This window comes from Callorhinus ursinus, unplaced genomic scaffold (genome assembly GCF_003265705.2).
Source record: "Callorhinus ursinus isolate GAN/ISIS: 27379988/994484 unplaced genomic scaffold, GSC_fseal_2.0 scaffold2, whole genome shotgun sequence".
In the NCBI taxonomy this organism is placed as follows: domain Eukaryota; kingdom Metazoa; phylum Chordata; class Mammalia; order Carnivora; family Otariidae; genus Callorhinus; species Callorhinus ursinus.
Window position 1 is genome coordinate 83,616,233 of NW_027397064.1, and position 19,768 is coordinate 83,636,000.

The 19,768-nt window shown below is 40.5% G+C and overlaps 1 protein-coding gene across 1 annotated transcript in view; it reads right to left on the reverse strand.

The window, feature by feature from the left end:
- The window catches only part of ARHGAP15 (Rho GTPase activating protein 15), a 601,639-nt gene that overhangs the window by 43,435 nt on the left and 538,436 nt on the right, over window positions 1-19,768 (reverse strand). The window lies entirely within an intron of this gene.

The following is a 19,768-nucleotide window of genomic DNA, read 5'->3' on the forward strand; positions in this document are numbered from 1 at the left end:
TAGACAACCAGAAGAACTCTGGCTCCATACTGTCACAATGCATGCCCACAACAAAGACTCAGGGAGAACAGCCCCTTTCATTCGATCTCTCTAAGTATTACCAACACGAGAGCTGAAAACCTTACCTCTGTCTGAAGTATATCTATGTATCCATGCATAAGTTATTAACTGGGCTCCCTGGGCCCTACTGCTGAAAATATTAATATATTCAAATCTCATTCTAGCTACTGCAAAAACAGTACATCAGATCAATGCATTAATATCCTTCTTAGACAAAAAAAAATTCTGGAATTATTTTTTAAAGTTTCTTTCTTATTCCTTGGGCTCCTGCTGAAATATAGGTGATATGTGGCCTAATAAGGTAAAGTGGCTGGAGTGGAGGGTTGACTGCAGCCATAAAACACTGTTTATTTGTACTTGAAATACAGCACTCTTTCCTGAGGATTATGTGCTGAGTACTGTTCCTAGCATCCAATGGCAGAATTTTTTTTTTTAATTTTACTTTCTTAGACATTTTGCCTCATGGAAACAAAATGGACTGCACCTGAATGCCCTCTCATTGAAGAGAACATGACTTTTAATGTGTCAGTCTCGTGTTCACAGGCAGTGCGTGTGTCCTGGACACAAATACAGCCTTGAAGGAGTTAGGAGGCAAAGCTTTGCTAAGAACCAGCAAGTCAAGTGGGAACCTGGAGAAGTCAAGGCAGTGATGAGAGGGGTCATCCTTGTGACTTATCCCCTTAGATGATGGCTCTGCATTTCTGGGTTCCCAAGTCAAGAGCTATATATACTGACCAGCCTCTGCACCATCCAGCTTTGCCTCTTTGCTATTGGCTGCCCTGAAGGCCAATATCAATGACAACAAACCAAGTAGGTGGTCTTCTACCTCTTCCTAGCTGTAGGAAAAAAAAAGTGACATAATTTTTCACAGCCTGAAATAATTGTGGAAGTACAGATACTGGTTAGGATCACTATGAATTATTAGTGGAAAAGTGGGTCTCAGAAGTACGTTACATGTGAAATATTTTTCGTCACTTGAACATGTGCCGTCCAGAGCTGGCCCTGTTCTAGCCGTCACAGGGAACAAACATTTCACATTCACAGATGCTCCCAATTTGGTGCGGTTTGGAGTGTAATTTAGATCAAACGTCTCCATGTAAATGAGTCAGGGTTTCTTAATTAGGTGCCTCTAAAGCAAAACCTTGGACCACATCAGTAGGTGTGGGTGTGGTGCCCACAATACTGGAATCTTTCCTATAGACCAGGCTCTTAGTATCATTCAAATAGAGCTTTTTTTTTTTGGTTGTTTTTTTTTTTTTTCAGGCAATAATAAATCTGCAGATGGCATAGACAGAAAGACGCTACTTCAGAAGAGCTGTCTAAAAACACTGCCTCTTTGGCAAATGCCTTAAAGTAGGTCATTCTGCTGTGATTTAGCTTTTTCTTTAGATTTGATTGCCAGCTTTTTGTTCCCATTACAAGTAGAGTGCATTCCAGTCCACAGACTTGTTCTTAATTTTTCCAACTGGTATTTGTTTACTAGAATTTGCAGATCTTCATACGAAAATGGCCAATATCCTGTCACAGTGCTAATCATGCACTTGACCACAAAACGAAATGGATCCGGGTGATAATCTGGCAATGCTGAAATATTAAATGCCTTAAACACCCAGTCTTCCCACAGCAAAACTGCGTTGATTTATACGGGTAGGTTTGTTGAAATAATTGTCCCATCTTTTATACATGTGAAAAGAAGAGGTGACAGGATGTAAATGGAAAACTTTTACAAGCCATATAGCAGTTTGTATAGATATTCAGGTTATCTGCTTTTATACTTGTCATTGTTTGTGTTTTTTAGAGGGGGAAAAATTATTGGGTCCCATTTCCCTATCGAGGCTTTGGGATTTACATGCAGAACCCCCTGCAGCATTAATGAGTCACCTGCATAAATCCCCTGGTAATCGATGGGCACATAGACCTTGTTTTGTTATATTAATTATTCCTCACAGAACCTTGACACTGACATTAAATGAGGCCTTAAAAAATCCTGATGAAGGTCTTAAGGTATCTTTTACTGTTCAAATATTAGCATTGCAAAAACTATGTCTAAGGCATTATTCATTTTGTGGTACTGAAGGGAAGGAGGGATGGAAATAAGGGCACAGGGAGTGAACTTTCTGGTCTTAACTCTTTATTGCCTAGAGGCCAGTTTTCCTAGGGCTGGGTTATCATCCTCAAATTGTGATAATGATTAAAATAAATATTAAGATCATAATAAAAAAAATACTGAGTACGTTGTTTTCTCCAGATTGGTTTTGAATATGGTGTCTCCTCCACAGGCCAAGTTTTGTCTTGGCATGTTGGTGTTTTCAGGTGAATTCCAAAACGTCAGTTAAAAAGGAACAACAAAGTGAGTTCTGGAGAAGAGAGGAAGATTATTGGCTAAGTATGTTGCAAGATGGCCTGGTAAGTTCGTACTTAAGAAACAGACTGGGGAAACAGTTTGGTGTGCAATTTTCCTTCATACCAGTAAACTTTTACTTAGAAAGCCCAGGGAGTATAAGGTTCTGATTAAGCAAATGCTCTGGTGAAAAACACTTACATTATATTATCATCTGTGGATTAGCAGTAATCAAACAACACAATTAATATTAAAATTACAATGGACACCATGTTGCCATCCTTTGATAATTCACAAGGAACTTCTGCATCTTGAAGCTCTCATTAAGGAACTTGAGTTATCTCTGTACTAGACTGTGGTTATTAGATAAATGGGTGGTTATTAGAGATTTCTGACTGGTGGAATGACAACTAATTGAAATTTGTTTGGATCTTTTGTAGTGGAAGTTAATTGTTGAGTTATAGTATTTGATGATAATCTCTGGGTTTTTATATTGCCGATTATTCTGAATTAACTGTTTACTTTCTACTTTGCTTCGCTTCGCTGGTTAGTGATTCTTACTGGGCTTGTCCCTAAAGTGGTGTTTAATACCATCCTGTCTTTAGGCTCTAAACTCTTTTGGTGAGTGCATCCACTTACACCACTTGAAATTCTAACCGTAAAACTCTGATTCCCAAATCCACATCTTCTTTAATATCATACTTTTTACTTACCCACCTGCTAAAATGATTCGTTAAATACCTTCTGTTGCACTAGCCTGTGCTAGTTACACAGGGCACTACCAACTCCAAGAAGAAATGATTCCTGCCCTCAAGGAATTAGAGTTAACCTATGATGAGGAAAAGATTAACTACATCTTTAGTTGGCTGGGTAGGGTTGTCAGTGGTTGCAGGAGGAGCTCGGGGCAGGATGCCTTCATCTCTTTGGTGCTCTATGGTTTATAATGGGTTTATTTATAGGTAACTCTGAAAGAAGTCCTTTGAAGTGTAGGTATCATAACCTCCTTTAACACAGAAGAGGAAACAGGTGCTCTGGGAAGCTGTGTTATCCAAGTGACACTATTAAAGAATTATCGCCAGGACACAAACTTAGGTTTTCTGGTTCTGAATCCAGTGATCTCTCTACTCTCTCTCTCGGTTTTAGTGCAAGATCAAGTGTCTGGGCTGGATGCTCTGCTTGGATTTCCAAACCTGTCAAACTCTAAAATAGTATATAGAATTGGCTTTTACTTTCTTTATCTCACTCAATTACACACACACACACACACACACACACACACACACACACACACACACAGCAAGGTAGGTAGAGTTAAGCATTATTCCCATGCTGAAAATGACCACACAGTGGCTGAGAAGTGAAGTGACAGACCTAAAGTTGTCCCCAGGATGGGGACTGGAATTCACTTCTTCCGATTCTCTCAAACCATCAGAGGTAAATGCCTGAAACACTTCCCACCCACACATAACTATTTCCAATTAGATTCCAATTAATTTAAATAGTTTTCCAATTTTCCTGGGATGTGTTCTCAGCATACTGATTCTTTTAAAGATTTTTATTTTATTTTTTAAGTAATCTCTACACCAGCGTGGTGGTCGAACTTACAACCCTGAGATTGAGAGTTGCACACTCTACTGACTGAGCCAGCCAGGCACCCCCGATTCTTTTTTTTTTTTTTTTAAATGTTCTTTTAAAATAGACGTCTGTCTGTTCATGCCATTCTTGTTTCCAACTTTACAACCCGTTGTCCTTTCTTTTCACTTGGAGCAAAAGACCAATTTCTCGCAAGGCCCTTGTCGACGATGTGACTCCCTCCTCCTCTCCCCTCTTCCTCTTGGCTCCTGCCACACTGGCCTTCTTGCTTTGCTGTAGCTTGAAGACACGAAGCATTAGGTGTCCTCTCTGCCTGGAATGCTTTGACTCCAAATATCCAGTTCAATAACACCCCATCTTTTCTCAAATCTCACCTCCTCTCCAACGGACCTTAATTATTACTGCAGACCACCCTCATACCCCTCTTGATTCTCCTCCTCTGCCCCACTTTTTTGAGCTCCCTCGCAACCACCACTTTCTAATATGTGTAGTATTTCCTTGTTTATTATGCATACTTGTTTTGTTTATATTATATGTATTGCATAAACTCCATGCTAGCAAAATGATTTCTGTTAAGTTTACTGATGTATCCTAAGTTCCTGGTGCCTAGTGGGTGCTCCATCAAAGTTGACCCAGTTTCTACCAGTGACAACTCCATTCTCTTTAGTCTACTAATTGGACACCCTGGCAGTGATTTCTGTTCTTTCCAGTCATTCATCCATTATATCAAACCTATCAGCAAGTACTCTTGACTTCTGTGAAAGTCTGTCTAGGCATTACGTTCTTCCCACAGAGCTCCACAGACAACACGGGAATAATTGCTCTCTGGTCATGGCAAGATATCCGCTCAGTTTAATTGGCTTTGCTCTAGCCCCATTCTTCAGCCCTTCCACCGCTAAGTCCATTTTCATATGACTGTTCAATAGCCTTGAGATACTGAGATACTCTTCAATTTGAGATACTTAGAAAACACAAGTTCTTTACCCCCTTACTAACCTGCCTTGGTTCCCGATGGAATCTGAGACATGAAATTCCAACGTTTCTGCAGGTGCACTCATAACCTGGCTCTCCCTGCACTCAAGTCTCATCCTCCTTTGCCCCCTGTCACGGTTAGTACAGGCTGCTCACAGCCACATCCTGGCTTCCCTTGGCCCTTCTCAAGCTGACCCATGGAACGATCCTGTGTTTCCAAAGTTCCACCTGTGCATCAAAGCCTAACTCAGTCTTCACCTTTCAATGAAGATTTCTCAACTCCTTTTGTCTATTTCTCTCTGTACCTACAGTTTAACAGTTAATTATTCTTTACTCTCTCTTTCTAAGTGCTTTGTCCCCTGTTAGATTAGCAGCTCTGCAAAGGTAGAACTTTATACTTCTGATTTTATACTTCTTTTATCCTCCTAGCTCTCCCCAGTGTAGTATGTAGCACAGAGTAGACACTCCATAGATCCTGTTGATTCCTTGATGGATGCTTATATTCTTCTCCTTCTTGTATATGTACTTTACCATGCTGGCTTTAGACAGCTGAGCATTTCAAATGATATATTTTGAATGATATCCTAAATTTATATATCTTTGGCAAGTAATAGCACTTTTGCAGCTATACTGATGAGCTATATATTAGGATAAATGTATATTTAAACTCCAGCCTTATCTAGTTTATAGCATGTTTACAGCATGTCTAAATGTAGGAACTCATACTCCTTTCACCAGGGATTAATTGGGTCTTGCTTTTTAAGGGTGTGTGTGTGTGTGTGTGTGTGTGTGTGTGTGTGTGTGTGTGTCTTTCCATACATCTAAAGTGAATTCTATCATTAAGAAGTCACAAAATATGTAGATATTAGTATAAGAAGCACTTAGGAAATAACTAGATAAAGAATATAATCATTAATCCAACTAACAATTAAATCTTTAATGGTATATGCAGGCTTTAGCATGAAAGCCTCTGTAGTAAGCAGCAATAAATTAAGTTTGCATAATATAAGCTTAAAAATGGCCCATTCTTTGATGTTTTTCAGCAACTCTGATTCTATTTTACAAAGCTTTGAAGCAAGATTATCACTCCTTTCACTGTCCATTGGTCAAGCTTTGAAGGTCTGCATTCTGCTATCTTGTCTTCTCTTGATTCATCTCGAAAGACCGTTTTGGTTCTTGGGAGGTCATCACAGACCCCTGCTGGCTGGTGTGTCTCTGCTACGGCACTAACCAGTGAGTGGCAAATCCTACCACTGTTCAGAGTAGGTGTCTCATTCACGGAACGTGTTCAGGGATCAAAGGCTGTGCCTCCTCCCACACTCCCCCAAGAGTAGAAGCCATTTCATGAGTAGATTTTAGGACCGGATTGGAATATTTACTATTTTGGACTCTTGTGTTTCTGTTCTTTAGTTTCTGGGACAAATGAAAGTGAACTTGATTATTCTGGGCGTTAAGCTCATCTTAAAGTCCTCTTTCTCTTTGCCCAGACTCTGCTCTCTGGTTCAGGGAGACCTCTTCCCTCTTCCCTGTAAGAACTGCCTTCTGAAAGTGTGGTTCCTAGATTAGAAGCACCTGCGAGCTTGTTCTCTACGCAGAATCTCAGGCCCCATCCCAGATCCCCTGAATCAGAATCTACATTTTTAACAAGATCTCTGGGTGACCTGATTTGTAAGCGCATTCAAGTTTAAGAAATCTTAGCCTAGAACTTTCTGGACTGCTTAGGCCACAGTAGTGCTGGCTGAGGAGGCTAGGAGACTAGGAGGCTGAGGAGACTGCACAGCCTCCGCAGCTCCCACTGTCCACCAGGTGACCTACCCAAATGTCCCCTCTCTTTCGAAGGCCCCTCCACCCCAGTACTTGAAAGCCTATTTTAGTCTGGGAAAGGTGAGTTAGTCACATGGTACAAGCGCACCTGTGCCCATAGAGGGCGCCCCTTCCCCCCCAGGCAATTAGTTGACACCATTAAGCCCTTCTGATGGAATCTGGGTTGTGAGAGGTGAGGCCTCTTGGATGGGCTGCAGGATAACGGCCCTTACCACTTGTGGTCATTAAAGTTCCCGCGGTGCTTTTTGTGAGAGAAGGGATTGTTAACCTCCATGTCCTGGCTGACTTCCAATCTGTGTAATTGCATGCAGTCTACCTAAGTCCGCTCTGTAGTTTCAATTAGGTAAAGTATTGTTCACTTCTTGTACTCAACTGCTGTGTTGTGTGGCTACAGACTGCTAATTAGCTGGTGTTTTTCAGGTGGCTGCGTTCGTGATGAACAAAATGTTTCTGTGGCCATCTCCTCCCTCCCCTGCTACCCCCACCTCCCAGGGTCTCCCGCACGACCGCATGACTGTTTTCTCGGATATTACCATTTCTTGGATACAAGTGCTTTGGGATCAGAAATTCTTAGAATGTGACAACAAACATTTCTTTCGTTTTCCTAGGTAGCCACTTGCTTCTAGGCCCACCTAGCCTATTACAGGGTGTTGGAGGGGAAACTTGCGCAGAGAATAGCAAGAATGTGATAAGGGGTGAAGCAAATAGGCCTTCCTCTGCCAAGATGAAGGATAAATTCCTGTCATTGCCAGGGAAGTATGAGTTACTTTAAGAGCTTGGCACTCTAGGAATTGGTTATTTTCAGTGTGCTATGAATGGAGAGTGAGGCCAGAGAGAACAGGGCATGCATTTTATTTCCCCCTTCTTGCTAGTTAGAAAAATAGAGTGGGACATGTAAACCACCCATAAAATGCCTCACTATCTCTGTGGGGGATCTCCAACCCTAAGCAGAAAATGTGGCCCTAGGAGAGGGTATGGAATTCCCTTCCGATGACTCAAAGGTCAGTACCAAGGAAGCACTTATGACCCCGGAATAGCAGTTGGAAGTGAAAAAGAAATGGAAAAAGATGGGCGAGCAGGGGGCCAAGAGGAAGACTTGTGTTCTCATTGAAGAAGAGTTGTGTTTTTAACAGTAGAATTTTTCTGGGATGCGAAATGATTGCTAAAAAAAAGTGTTCAAATGGGTAAAAAAAAAATCAGATTTTAGGTAAAATATCACTTTGCATATCTTTTCACTATGTGAGGAAATTTGTTCTGATGTCCAAGCACAGAGACACAAATTAATTAGATAAACATTCCTTTACAGCAGAGGTAATTTCTTCTTTCTTTTCATATCCCAAACACGATGGGAAATAAAGGAATTCATTAGTAAGTGAAATGAATGAATGAGTGAACAAACTGATGAAGGGAAAAATATTTATTAAGAGGTGTATGCTGACTGTCAGTTCATGGAGAGCAGAAAAAAAGTGTTATTAGTGTTGGAGTGCCAGCACCTGTGTCTTGCCTCCTCCTTGCTATGGCTCTGTCCCCAAGTGTTCTACTTGTCTCTTTGAAAGTGAGAAAGAGAAGAACAGAGGTTTCCTCAAACAGATGGATAGACTAACAGAATCTCTATAAAGACAGGATGGTTTGCCAATCTCGTGTGAAGAGGAGGGTCTGGAACCACAAAGTTGGGAGTGAGAGTGAGGTGAGGGAAGGGAACTTCGCAGGGGACAGGGAGGGAGGCCTCACAACCGAATAACGTTCCCAGCTCATAGGGGCTGATTGTCATCCAGGTAAAATTGTCTTCGCTCCCAGCTCCGTGTCTATCATGATAGTTACTGGGTATATAACTATCGTGGGTCCTGAATAAAGGGGAGATTGATGTAGGCAGCAATACTTGAGGGTGAAGAGACTTCTCAGAGTGAGGGGAATGGGAGGAAGAATTTAAGGATGATGATTATATAAGGCAGGAAAGGGGGCGGGGAGAAGGGAAAATGTAAGAGAAAATAGCCTGGTTAAAAAGAATGTGCATATGACACAGAAGAGAAGAAATTACTGGAAGTGAGACACAGTCATCTCTACACAAGGGGTGATATTTAGTATAAAGTTTCTAAGTTCTGCCTGTATTTTCAACTTCCTTTGTGCACATTAACAAATTCACCTGAGGAAAAATTACAGACCAAAAAATGTCACTGAGGCAGAGATAAAACAGACTTAAAAATTCTAATCTTAAATTTGAGCTCTACTGTCATACAGATGGTTTCAAAAGAGATTTTCCCAATGTTCTGATCCAAATAGCCCCTAAATTCATTTCCTTGCTCCCCAGACGCTCTCATTCCAGTTAAGCCCATCATTTCAGTTGGGTATCTCTTCAAAGACAAGTGTGTGTTGAGTCTGCCACTGGCCACAGACCAATTATTATTAATGGCTGAGATTTCCTCCTGTCCACTGCTAAGTCCCATCTTTTCTCAGCCCAGACAATACAGTCTTGAGATCAGAAATCCCATATATAATCTGCACTTTTTCTTGCATGCAGGGAAAAAAAAAAACCCAACAACATGGAAATGTGCAGCTACCCCGTGTTAACTATTCCTGGATGTCACCCTGCAGCTCTAATTTCTGCTTTCTCCTCTGCATTCTGGGTACTGCTGCTGGACTTGTCAGCACCTTGTCACGGCTTCCTCATGCGTGGGCTACCATCGGACTCTGTGTTCCTAACAATTATCCATAAAAAAAACCCCACAGAATCCTTCACAAGTAAAACAAAACAAATATATATGTATATATATATATATATATATAGGTAAAAAAAAATGTAACTACTTTAAAAAATTTAGTACCCTGAAGCAGGTGCTATTTGGAATGCTGCCATGTTGCCTCATGTTTTCCAGTCCTGCGATGCTCTTTTGTTCATGGTGTGACAAGGATGTGGGGAGCCAATATGATTTAACTAAATAATACACAAATGTCAAGAATACTTTCATGTCTTGTGTACAGACCAGAATAAATTACTCCAATGGAATGTTTCACTTTTCTTTTTTTCAGGGAACGACCCCACACTTTACAAGGAGCTATGCTGACAAGAAATGACTAAGAAATATTATTTAAAGTCACCTCTTTGAATGTAGTTCTAAATAGCTGAGAATTTCCCTCGGGTTCAAAAGACAGAGGCCTGCAAAGGAAGTTGATAGGCAGGCGGCAATGAGAAATGCATCTTGTCCTAGAGTTCATATGGGCAGTGGGGAGAAAAAAAATAGGTCCGCTAAGAAATGAAAATGAGGAAACTCGGTCTCAGAATTAAAGGTGAACTGAAAGGAATTGGCAGCTGTCTGGACATGCCAGCCAGAGAGGCCACGGTCTCTGATACACGTGACAGACCGAGAGACAACTGCAAAGCTCCCCAAACAACTCGCCGGTAGGGCTTGCCAGGAAGCCAGATGCTGCTTCTGGAAGAATATCTTCCGTGGTTGGGCATCTGGGTTCAGTGCTTTCCATTTAAAGAGGAGAAAGAAGGTGGTAAAAGGCAGAACCATCGTTGCCTTTTAAAAAAACGTGCTTTCTCTAAGGGTGCGTAGACACACACACACACACACACACACACAGCATTAATGAACGTGGATCTGGAACTTGTTTCTAAAAAGAACCCCAGAAATCAAAGTTTCCCTGATGCTTTTTGGGTGCAATGTGTTACAGGGAGACAGAGAGAGAGGGAGAGAGGGAAGGAGAGAGAGAGAACAGACAGGCAGAAAACCCCTTATATAAATATGTCAATTTACTAATTAGTTAGGTAATTTTATTTAAAGAGCTGGGATTATAGCTGGTGTTCAATTAAAAAAAGGGAATTCAAGGGATAGGCCTGTGCCTCTATCATAGTTGGCTGGTCTTTCTCGCTCTTTGTTTTACCATTCCTTCTTCCCTGGAAACACAATCGAGTATTGGTATTGGCAAGAAAGCAGAGTGTGGTCTAGTGGACTGGAAATCAGGTGACTTGAGGTCTGGTTGATTTTTTTTCCCCCTTCCACTTTGAAGTTTGCTGTGTTTCTGCTCCATTAAATGGGAGAATCAAATTTTTTTATATACTTAATAGCAGAGGGCAAACTTTTGTAATCAAGATCATTTTTGTTCGTTTGCTTCACCTAATGCTCAATAATTCCAGGTGGTAGGAAGTCAAGATTGGATCTGGAAGCAATGATGGTCAGGGTGGGTTCATAGGAGACAGGAGTGATAGAGATTCTTTAGTTTCATAGTGGGAGCCATGACAGAAGATGTGAAATGAAGTTTTTCTATTCCAAGATCTGTTACAAATCCCAGACAATTAAGAAATCAGAAGCACTGGCAACTCACCTTAGACTCCAGCGAATTTACCTCACAGGCTCCAACACTGGTGGACACTCACACGTTCCCTAACCAAGGCTCCCTCAGCAGGGGAAGCCTCTTTGACCACTCATTCATTATACTCAGGGTCTCTTAACATGCAATCTTAATATTAATATTGTTTCTCTTGCAATTACAGCTGCTTTTCTCTTCATCATGATGAAAAGATAAATATCAGGTGAGGAGAGAGAAACTTGAGAGGAACAGCTTACTAACCTATACTCTCCATATGGAATATTCCCTGGTTCTAGTCTGAACTATGTATCAAGGTACCAAGGTTCCAGCTGATCTTAACTGGAACCATTACTGGCTATCAGATTATTATCTTCTTATTCCATGAAGTCATGTTCAACAAAAATGACTGAGGATCTATAACGTTTGGGACACTGTACTAAGCTCTGGGGATATAGCAGGATTCAAAGTGACACAAATTCCTGCCCTCCTGGAACCTACGATCTAATGGCAGAGGGAACCTGTTCAGTTCTTTATAATTTCCATCTTTATCAGTATTTTTCAGGATGTCATTATGCTATAGAATAACATTTTTTTCCTGCTCGGTTATTATATTTATTCCTGTGATTTCTCAAGAAGCAAACAATGAAGGATTGAACAGTAGCTGGTCATTACCAGAAATTCTGCCTGATGTTCCGTTACCACGAGAATTTACTAGGCCCCCTGTAGTAATAATCTCAGCCAAAAACGCATGAGACCTCTGCTCTTGCCAAATTTTCTATCACCGTGTGTGCCATTCTCAGACTCTCACCCCAGCGTCTTCCTCTGACCACTCTTTCAATGTTAGACAAACCCCAGGAATCTGTCCTCAGCTCTCTTCTGGCTTCACACTGGCCCTTGGGGTTATTCATGACCTTACCCCATTCCACCTTTAAATTGATGACTCCCAAATTCATACGTAGATCCCAATCACCTTTCCTGCATTCCCAACAGATATTGCTTATCCTCAAATGGAATTCGCTAGTGAACTATCAAGAATCCCACATCACATCCCCAAACTTTCAACTTCTTTCATACCTCTAATTTTATGCTTTTCCTCTATGTGAGTTGAGGGTATCACCGCTCAGCTAGTCCATAACCTGGGACTCCTCCTTCTTCCTAACTTCTTGCATACCTTTGGTGAGCATGTCCTATTGAATCTACCTCCTCTGTGCCTCTTGCATCCATCCCACGTCCTCGTTCCTCCCATCACCTCCTTAAGTTTGGGATCTCTAGCTTGTACCCTCACGACTGGTTTTACTGTCACTAGTGTTGCCCTCCTACAGGCTATCCTTCAGCCTTCCAAAGACTGGGATCTTTATAAATAGAAATCCCATCATCTTATCTCCCTGCTTCTGACCCTTCCACGATTTACCTAATGTCTAAAGAATGAATTTCAAATTCCTCAACAAGGCCTGTGAAAGGTCTTTCACGAGTTAGCTCTAGCTCACTACGTTCTGGGCGTATGTTCTGCTACTTCTTTCATACTTGCTAATCCTTCAGTCACGCCAGAGGATTCGCTCTTTCTTCACCACACCATAGTTCTCCTCCACACGTCTTTGTACCTGGTCTCTGCTTGTGCTGTCTGCCAAAACAACATCTTTAAAGATAGCCTGTTCCGTCTCCTCTGGGAGGCCTTCTTTGGTTTCTCTAGGCGAAATCCCAGCTCCTGGTTGGGGCTCTCACGGCATCTTGCAACTTTGCACCGTATTTATTGCAATTGTTTACTAATTTATCTATACCAGGAGACCAGAGGAGAAGTGAGGGTAGGAGTCTTCCTTATGCCTCCAGCATCAAATTGAGGGGCCATCAGACTTTTTCTGTAAAGGGTCAGATAGCAAATATTTTTGGCTTTGTGCAACTTGTCACAACTATTTAACTCTTGCCATTGTAGCATGGAAACAGCCATGGGCAATACATAAACATATGGGTGTGTGTGTGTGTTTCAATAAAACTTTATTAACAAAACAGGCAGCAAGCTGTATGTAGCTCAAGGGCAGGCCATATTTGGCCAACCTATGATCTAGTCCAGTGCCTGGAATGTGGTGGGAACGTATTTAAGACTTCCTAAAGGAATAGACAGGATTTCACAGCTGACGAACATTTTCCTAAGTGTGAATTTATTTGACCTATTTCACACATGATCGAAAGGGAGGGTTTAAAGACATTAAAAGCTTTTCTTAATGTTGTAGTTTCTAAGGGCTGAGGTTGGGACTTGAGCCTATGTCTTCTGACTCCAGATCCCTGGTTCCTTCCATTAGGTAAAAGGCCACGTTTCATAGTGGAGAAGGATGGGACAACTTAAAAAATTTACCTCTTATGAGGGAAATACCCACATGGGGTGGACCACCACTAACCACAGAGAACCCAGTGACAAATGAGCAGTAGTCTTTTTAAGTTTTATTTTGTTTCCTGTTATTCAGTGGCTAATGTTACCATTCAAATGTTAAATTAAAAGATCTAAAGTAATAATTTCCCTGCTGTCTTAAAAACCTTATCTCCCAAAGCCTTCCTCCAAAACAAGGATCCACCACTGGAAGGATCATTGAACCTTAGTCCCCAGCTCACAAACCTTATAAATCCTGTGCCAAGATGTCTCCTAAGTAGATGACATTTTAATGATTACTACAGGGAGTTGGGAACTATTGCTTCATCCTCGCGATCAGAGTAATTAATTTTCTTAACTACCAGGCCAAATTCTGCCACAGGAGTCCAGTTGAGAAATTTCAGGCCCATAGGAAGTACATTAGCTCTTCAAAGTGATTAGGGTGCCATTTCAAATACACAAGCAAAGGAGCTATTAGGCTTCTGGCTTATTTCAAACAACTTGCAGCCCTTGTCCCTCAGGAAAAAAAAAAAAAAGGAAAAGAAAAAAAGAGAGAAAAAAGAAAATAACAATTTGTACAGGTTCCTCATTTTCCAGTAAAAATACCCATGGCCTGCAAGTCATTGGCTATCAGGTATTATGGTTGGGTGAGCGACCAAAGTGTACAGAAAAAGGGTGGAGTGCCAGAAGACAGCATAGAAAAACATAGCCTGCTCCAAAGCACACCAGAGCTGAGCACTCAGAGGCCTGATGGGAGGCAGAGAGCTTCACCAGCCATTGGTCTTGAAGACCAGAGAAAGGGGCAAGAGCTCATGGGCTATCAAGTTCATTCTTTGGCCATGTGTCATTCCCCGCGGCCCCTCATATCAGAAACGCTCACCATGCCATTTTATAGGCAGGGTGGATGAATTATTTCCTCACCATTGTTTCCTCATACAATTTCTAGGTCATCATCATTTGAGTTGCCTCTGACATGTTCTTGTAGAATATTTTAAACACCCATGAAGACCACAGAGAAGCTTTAAATATCAATTTACTCTCACAAAATAGCCATAGCTCAACAGTTTAGCCTTTCAACAAGGCATTCAACTGGCATGCTTCCATGAGATTTGTCTATTCAGCCATATCATTCCTTCACCTTGGAATTCTATGAACAGCTGGGCGATTTTCTCAGAGTCAATGCAACAGGGAAGATTTTTTAGCTGTCTTTTGAACGTATTTTACAAAGCGCAAGTCTCCTGTAAGAATATTTATTTGCATCTAAAGTCTGCAGCAAATATATTCTTCCAAAGCTATTTTTGAAAATCAGTGAACGACAATTAGTCATCTCTAACAGCCACCCATTTCTAAGACATTTTGACTGTCTCTGAACAATGTATACCCTACATGGGAATGGAATGTTCTTTCATGTCCTGCCCCACTCAAAAATGTGAGATTGTTTTGGCTTCCAAAACTCATGCCACAAAGTTAATCCGGCTAATGAGTTCAATTTAGCTTGGTGGGAATACTTTTTGTATTTATTTCTAAATTTGCTGCACATTTCATGTATGATTTTTATCCTGGAAATAAAAATGTGGGGAAAGACTGCAGCCATAGCTAGAACACCTTCCTCAGAGTAATAGCAATAGGAATGCCAGAACTTCAAAAGATCAGTGCTACATATCAGGTAGATAGGTAGTTGATAGGATTCTAAGAGTGTTTACACAGGCTGTTTGAGGCACAGGATAAGGCCCTACTGGCTTCAACGTGTCTCACTTACCAGGCTCCCACGAAGCCAGTGTGCTTGTGCTGTCTGGCAGGAAATTCTCACTGTGAGAATCTTTTTTTTTTTTTTTTTAAGATTTTATTTATTTGACAGAGAGAGACACAGCGAGAGAGGGAACACAAGCAGAGAGAGTGGGGGAGGGAGAAGCAGGCTTCCTGCCAAGCAGGGAGCCTGATGCGGGGCCCGATCCCAGGACCCTGGGATCATGACCAAGTCGAAGGCAGACCCTTAACCGACTGAGCCACCCAGGCGCCCTCACTGTGAGAATCTTATGCTAAGTAAGACTACAAGGCAAGAGGTCTGTCCTTAGGAAACGGCTCTAACAGGGGAGGCTCTGGACAAGAAGCAGAGAAGACCTGTGCCCTTTCTCCAGCCTCCTCACACTGGGCCTAAGACTTAAGGTAGAGTAGCTGATCTCAGCGAGCTACCACTTCGAAGGTAAAAATAGTCTGATCTGTGAACATGGGACAAGTTGCAAATCAGGCAGATGGAGAGTTAAGGACAGGGTAGAGTTGGTCTGGGCATTTCACAAGGGATTTGGCATGGTGTGGGATGTCATATGGTTGGTCAAACAGGTGAAATCAGCCTCCCTGGGACTAGGGGAAACTGGCCGAGTCAGGCCAGTGCAGGGACTCAGGTTTTGGAAAAAGATTCTGTGGTGAGATAAAAAATTTTCTGGAAGCCAGGAAATTTGGCAATGCAGCTTCTACAATTCTTCCTACATTTATTTTATTAAAAAATTGTCTTCTTTTTCTCTCCCTATAAAAATGATACATGCTGATGTATAATGTTTATCTAGAACATAATAAGTGATAGGTACTGTGTGAGCCTCTTTAAAAACACTATTCATTTACTCCTCACCAGAGAAATAGCTTCTATTATGATTTCCATTTTGCAGATGAGAAAATGAAAGCTTAGAGGTGATTTGTTCAAAGTTACACCTTCCATAAGTGGCAGAGCCAAGACTCACATTCAGGTCTGCCTAACTCCAAAGCCTGCTCTCTTTACCTGCTCTCTTAACTTCAAGATTGCCTTCTATACCATTATTAGGAGAGAAAAAGCAACACATGGGGGAAAAAACTCATAACTTAATGACTATAAGGAAGAAATATGAACATCTCAACAAAAAGTTTTAGTCTTTTCTAGATGCACAAATTTCCCACATACTTACAGTTATACTCTTTTTGAGTACATAAGATATTGTATCCCTGACTTTAACTTATCTCCAAATTAAGAAAAAAAACAATTATCTATGAACTACATTTCACTAAGCTGATATGATGTATCATGTTCTATATAACCTTCCCCTATCACTGGACACTTAGGTTGTTTCCAAGTTTTTACCAGTGCAAATACAACTGTATAAGTGATTTTGTCTGTGTAAACTGCCTCCCTCATTACTTAAGATGACATTACTTTTATTCTTGAGACATATTACATATATGGCTTTCCCATCATGCTGGCTGGTACATCCTACCTGGCAGCATATAAAGGGCTTGATTCAATATACATCTGACAAAATGGGATTCATCCTATTTAATTAGTTTTCATTAACCTCATCTTCCTCTTCCTCTATATTTGCAAAATAGAGAAAAAGGGTGTACCCTTCTACACAGTATCTCCTTTTGCTTTATTATTATTATTATTATTATTGTTGTTGTTGTTGTTGTCAGAGGGACTATTTTCACAATCACCTAGCACTGAAACCTGAGACTTAACTCCATGGCTGATGGGATATGGGGATAAAGAAATGAGAGAAATAAAAATTGTGTGGAATTTTCCTCTGAAAATTCTCAAGATTTAGGCCATGTCTTTCCACTTGATGTTCAACAATCTAATCCAACCACAACTCCCATGTGGCCTCCTGGGTTCTTTTCCCCTTCTGTCTTGTTCACACTACACTCTGTTGTTGGACTACTTTCATAAACACTGGGCACATCATACAAGTGTCCCATAAATAAAGTTTCAGTGGTTCTTTATTGCGTATGTAACTTCTTTGCCTGGCTTTTAATCTACAATACGGCCCATCAGCAACTAAACCTTATCTTTCTAGGTCCTCCTTCCTCATTAACTTCATCTTCACTTTGCCTCCCTGCCTTTCCAAAGAAGCAGGAAGATGCACTTGACACATATTTTATAGAGCTAGAACTTGCCATTTATGTGATGATTCAGAAGGTACTACAGGACCTTACAGTACTTATCACTGTAATGTCAATTTGTGAAAGTGGCTATTAATAAAGGTTTCTGGTTGATGGCATTTTGAGATGATAGCTTATTCTGAATTTCTGGTCTCATCTTAGCACAGCAGAAGCATAGAACTTGACCTTGAGTTTGATCAAGAATGAGGACGCTGGACTCTGAGACTATTCAGCTGGTTCAGCCATTGTGTAATCTTATGCTTAATGTAATCACAACCCTTTAAAACTTCTGGCTTTTGCAGACAGGACTGGCATCCACCCGGTAGTCCAATTGTACTGTATTAAGCTTTCTCAGTTGGTAGTTGGTAGAAAGCTCTGCTTTCAAGGGAACGTTTAATTCAGTGCAGCGCAAAAAAATGGAGTTCTCTTCTGTCGGCTACAGAGTACATAGGTCAAGTGGAATTTTTGGCACTTCATTACATTCCCTGACCCTCACTAAACAAACTTCAAAATATATATATTTGCAACAACTTGAAATAAACACTACACACAAGTGTTGATGGTAGATTTTCTGAAGAACTACCAAATGCATCAGGACTAAGGAAAACATTCTAATGATTCTTTCAAACATGAATATTTTTAAATTCCTATTAAACAATCTTCTTCTTATTTAGTCTTCTCAGGCTTTCATGACATGCCACGATTGGCTGTTTATTAAAAACTTAGCAAAAAAATGATTAACAAGATATAATCATGTGCACACACTTATGCATAATTAAACCCAGTTTATAAATCAGTGCAGGGCGGAATATGGTCACACCAGTCAAGAAAGGTTGGTGACTAGTAAATAACACTTTTCTCTCCATTTATAATGAAAAATCTTATAATGTGAATGCTGTGAAGGTGATATAATAATGGGATGGTGTGGCATAAAGGTGGAAGATTCTCACCCTTCCAAGGTTTTTAAGTGGATGGATTTTCATCTGTGTGTTTTATTTTTTTCCAAGGAGGATTTAGCTGACTCTAAGTTTCTTCATTTCATAGCTGTTCGTTCAGTTGGGGGAAAAAAAGGAATAATTGAGACCGAGTAATGGATATTTCTCAAGATCTCTAAGACTAGGTATTGCATAGCATTAAAGAGTATACTTTTCCATTTGTTTTATGACTTTGTCCAGTTAAAGTTACTGGCATAAGCACTCCAGTATTTACTTGTAACTTGAAACCCCTTTCATGATATGTCTGGATCCTAAGGGAAAAGAATTTACATTTGAGGAATGCTTACCTTGTGCCAGGCATTTTATATGCATTATCTCATTTAATTCTCATGACCACAAGGTATGGTTGATATTATTTAATCCAATTTTATGTTTTTGAGATCATAAGAAGAGTAAAGTATAGAATAAGGATTTGACTCTAGAGCTCTCTATTTCCTTAAAGGCCAACCAAGATCCTTTCACTAAGCCACACTGGGTTTCCCCTTATAGCCAGTATGTGGAGGTGATAAGAAGGGATATTCTAGCAATAAAGGATGGTCTGAACTTTGGCACAGGTTCTCCTCTTGGGTAAAATAAGAAAGAAACTAATATGATGGATTAGATTAAAGCATGTTCCCTAATGCAGTGACTGATTAAGCCAATTATGGACTACCCATATTATGGAAGACTTTGTCATTATTAGTGAGAATCACATAAGTCTGTCTTAATGAAATGGAAGACTGTCCATGAGCTGCAAAATACTGCAGAACAATGTGTTCAGTATGATAAACTTTAACATAATAACAGTCATATACACATATGTTTATATGTGTATACACATATACACAAAAATGTTTGTTACTTCTGTTCAGAAGGCTAAGAGTAATCAGTAGGCAAATTTCACTTTTTAATCTACATGCACCATTGATGCTTAAATTTTTTGTGTGTGCAATTACATGTATTAAATTCACAGTGAAAAATCATGTAATGGATTAGTTCAATAATCTATAGGAATGACTCAACCCAAGGAATGGGTGATTAAGGAGATTCAATCTCACAAAAGCAAAACTGTCCAATCTATGTGACACTCTATCAGGATTCAACATTATTATAGGTATATGGTGAAAGCTAAAACCTCATCACTTGTATTGCACTCTGACTTATCTGAAGAAGGCGTTAACAGAGAGCAAATGAGTAACAGTCATTCCAAACCTAACACATCCAAAATGGAACTTTCCAGTCTGCTCTTCCTATTCAACCCATCTGTGTCGTACTACCATTTTTTCACTTGCCTAAGCCCAAACCCTAAGGGGCAGACTTGATTTCTCCTTTCCTTTTCCAACTGCATTTTGACCAGCAGCAGATCCAACCTGACCCATCACCAATTTATCTCTTTAAGGACTCCACATAAGCTATCATTACCTCTCA